The sequence below is a fragment of the Galeopterus variegatus genome, unplaced genomic scaffold, assembly GCF_000696425.1.
Source record: "Galeopterus variegatus unplaced genomic scaffold, G_variegatus-3.0.2 Scaffold860, whole genome shotgun sequence".
NCBI classification, from domain to species: Eukaryota; Metazoa; Chordata; class Mammalia; order Dermoptera; family Cynocephalidae; genus Galeopterus; species Galeopterus variegatus.
In genome coordinates this window covers 499,371-503,857 of record NW_007726971.1, presented here as the reverse complement: position 1 = coordinate 503,857, position 4,487 = coordinate 499,371, and positions in this window count along the sequence as shown.

Sequence of the window (4,487 nt, the reverse complement as noted above, 5' to 3'; positions counted from 1 at the left end):
AAGATAGAAAGAACAGAGTAATATGTGAAACAATAATGATTGAGAATATCCCCAAATTAATGTCAGATACCAAACCACAAATCCAGGAAGTTAAGAGAACACCAAATAGGGTAAGTTCCAGAAAAACTACACATAGACATATAATTTTTTTTTTTTTGGTGCCTTGCCAGGCATATAATTTTCAAAATATAGAAAATCCAAGATAAAGAAAAAATCCTGAGAGAAGCCAGAGGGGGAAAAAGCACCTTCTATAGATGAGCAAAGATGAGAATTACATCTGACTTTTATTCAGAAACCATGCAAACAAGGAGAGAAGTACAATGTCTAAAGTGTTGGGAAAAACAGCCCCACTAACTTAGAATTCTGTTCTCTGTGAAATTATCCTTTAAAGTGAAGGAGAAATAAATACTTTCAAATGAACAATTTGTTGTAGACTTACCTTGCAAGAAACGTTAAAAGAAGCTCTTTAGACAGAAGGAAATGATATAGGTCAAAATCTGATGTACATAAAGCGAGGAAGAGCATCAAGAAGGAATAGGTGCTGGTAAAATAAAGACTTTCATTTTTCTCATTCTTAATTGATCTAATATGTAACAGTTCAAAATAATAGCAGTGATGTATTCAATTACATATGTTGATTCCTGTATATATACATATGTGCTTATGTATAAGTAAAGTGAGTGACAGCAATCATACAAGGAAAGGAAGGTAGGAATGAGGATTATTTTGTTATTATGTAGTATTTGCACCACCCATGAAATGGTATAGTGTCATCTGAAGTGGACTTGGATTAGTTGTAAATGTATATTGCAAACTATATAGCAGCCACTTAAAAAAAGAAAAAACCAATAGCAAAGAGAAGAGAGAAAATGTACTTATATAAAATGCTCAGTTAAAACCACAAAAGCAGAGAGAGTAGAGGACAAAAATAAGAACAAAGAACAAGGGCAACAATAGAAAACAGTAACAAATAAGGTAGATATCAATCCAACTATATCAGTAATCACTTTGAACATCAGTGGTCTAAATGCACCAATGAACAGATAGAGATGATCAGAGTGGATGAAAAAATGAGATCTAACTATATGTTGTGTACAAGAAGCCCACTTTAAATTTTAAANTGGATGAAAAAATGAGATCTAACTATATGTTGTGTACAAGAAGCCCACTTTAAATTTTAAACACATAGAGATTAAAAGTAAATGGATGGAGAGAGATATGCCATGCTAACGTGAATCAAAAGGCAGGAGTAGGTATATTAGTTTTAGACAGAGCCAACTTAACAGCAAGGAAAGTTATCAAGAAGGAATAGGTGCTGGTAAAATAAAGACTTTCATTTTTCTCATTCTTAATTGATCTAATATGTAACAGTTCAAAATAATAGCAGTGATGTATTCAATTACATATGTTGATTCCTGTATATATACATATGTGCTTATGTATAAGTAAAGTGAGTGACAGCAATCATACAAGGAAAGGAAGGTAGGAATGAGGATTATTTTGTTATTATGTAGTATTTGCACCACCCATGAAATGGTATAGTGTCATCTGAAGTGGACTTGGATTAGTTGTAAATGTATATTGCAAACTATATAGCAGCCACTTAAAAAAAGAAAAAACCAATAGCAAAGAGAAGAGAGAAAATGTACTTATATAAAATGCTCAGTTAAAACCACAAAAGCAGAGAGAGTAGAGGACAAAAATAAGAACAAAGAACAAGGGCAACAATAGAAAACAGTAACAAATAAGGTAGATATCAATCCAACTATATCAGTAATCACTTTGAACATCAGTGGTCTAAATGCACCAATGAACAGATAGAGATGATCAGAGTGGATGAAAAAATGAGATCTAACTATATGTTGTGTACAAGAAGCCCACTTTAAATTTTAAAACACATAGAGATTAAAAGTAAATGGATGGAGAGAGATATGCCATGCTAACGTGAATCAAAAGAAGGCAGGAGTAGGTATATTAGTTTTAGACAGAGCCAACTTAACAGCAAGGAAAGTTATCAGGATAAAAGGGACATTATGTATGATAAAGGGGTCAATTCTCTAAGAAGAAATAACAATCTTTAATGTATATGCCCCTCGAAGCCCACAAAAGCCCCACCCACTGCCCAAGCAGGAGGCAAACTGAGTGGCCTCCTGTATGCCACTGGGGGCCCAGCCTGAAGCCCCAAAAGCCTATCCATTGCCTGAGCATGAGCCAAGGTGAGCATCCCACATGCATGCCACAAACACTGTTTCTGCACAGGTGGTGCACCACAGCCACCACCACACCTACTACCACAAGGGCAGCTTACCACCAAAGCAGCAGCCAGGGCCACCCTACAAGTGGTCCGCTGCACACTTGACTGCATTGATACAAGAAGAGTCACTAGCGGAGTCTATATATAGAGGAGGAAGTCTTTCTCCTCATAGCCCACTCCAGAGTAATGGAAGAAACAAGTTCTCTCTACCAGATGACCAGACATCAAGGAACAGATACTAGAACTACAAATAAACAAGAAGATATGACACCACTGAAAGAATACAGTAATTCTCAAGTACCAGATCTCATAGAGCATGCAACCCTTGAAATGTCTGAAAAGGAATTCTGAGCAACAGTCTTTTTTTTTTTTTCCTTTTTTACTGACCGGCAACGGGATCGCAACCCTTGGTGTCGCGCCCGCACCGCGCTCAACCAGTGAGCGGGAACCGGTCTCCACATGGGATCTGAACCCTTGGCGGGAGCGCCACCGGGCCGGCCCCTGAGCAACAATCTTAAGAAAACACAAAGAGGTAAGAGAAGATTCAATTACAGAACACAATGAAATAAGAAAAAATATCCATGATATGAAGAAGAAAATTTACAAAGAGATTAATACCTTAAAAAAAAATGTAGCAGAACTCTTGGAACAGAAAGATACACTCAGTGAATTAAAAAATACAACAGAGAACTTGAGCTGTAGGCTAGAGCAAGCAGGAGAAAGAACTTCAGATCTCAAAGATGGTTTTCTTGAAATAACCAAGGTGGACCAAAAAAAGGAAAAAAGAATTTTAAAAAATGAAGAAAATCTAAGAGAGCTAGCAGACAACTTCAGGTGCACAGTCATCCAAATTATGTGCATTCCAGAAAGGGAGGAGAAATGAAAAGGTGTCGAAACTTGTTAAAGGGAATAATAACAGAAAACTTCCCAGGTATACAGAGACACAGAACTTCAGATCCAGGAAGCCCAAAGATCCCCAAATATATTCAGTCCAAAAGAGATCTCCAAGACACATTATAGTCAAACTGGCAAAGCTCAAAGACAAAGGAATTGTAAAAGCAGGAAGAGAAAAGTGTCAAGTCACCTATAAGGGAGCCCCCATTAGACTAACAGCAGACTTCTCAACTGAAATGCTACATGCCAGAAGAAAATGGGATGATATATTCAAAATATTAAAATAAAAAATATTCCCAGCCTCAAATTCTATACCCAGCGAGGCTTTCCTTCAGATATGAGAGAGAAATAGTTTATTTCCCAGACAAACAAAAGTCATGGGAGTTCACCACCACACAACCATCCCTGCAAGAAATTCTCAAAGGAGTCGTGCATCTGAAATCAGAAAAACAATAATCACATCACGGACACACAAGAGAGCACAAAACCCACTGTTAAAACAAAAATGCAAATGAGAAATAGAAGCTAAATCATGCCACCACAAAATTCCAACTAACACTGATGACAAAAAAAGGGGGAGAAAGGAATCTTTAGATGTTTTAGATTTAAAATATCTTATAAACAATAAAATGACAGAAGTAAAACAGTACCTGTCAATAGCAACCCTAGATGTAAATGGATTAAACTCCCCATTCAAAAGACAGCAATTGACTGACTATATTAAAAATTAGACCCAACTATATGCTGACTTCAGGAGACTCGCCTCACCTGTAAAGACACACACAGACTAAAAGTGAAGGGAAGGAAAAAGATATACCATGCAAATGGAAACCCAAAATGAGCAGGAGTAGCTATTCTTATGTTGGATAAAATAGACTTTAAACCAAAAACCATAAAAAGAGACAAAGAAGGCCACTATGTAATCGTAAAGAGATCTATCTAGCAAAAAGACATAACAATCATAAATATGTATGCAGCCAACACCAGAGCACCCAGATATATAAAGCAAACATTATTAGACCTAAAGAAAGAGATAGACCCTAGCATGATAATAATGGATGACCTGAGCACCCCTCTCTCAGTATTGGACAGATCTTACAGGCAACAAATCAACAAAGAAACACTCATCAAATTTTAAAAAATTGAAATCATGCCAAGTATCTTTTGAGATCACAGTGGATTAAAACTAGAAATCAATAACAAGTTAAACTCTGGATACTATACAAGTACATGGAAACTACATGACATATAGGTCCAAGAAGAAATTAAACAAAAACTATTTCTTGAAACTATTGAAAATAAAGATACATCATACCAAAACCTGAGGGATACTGCAAAA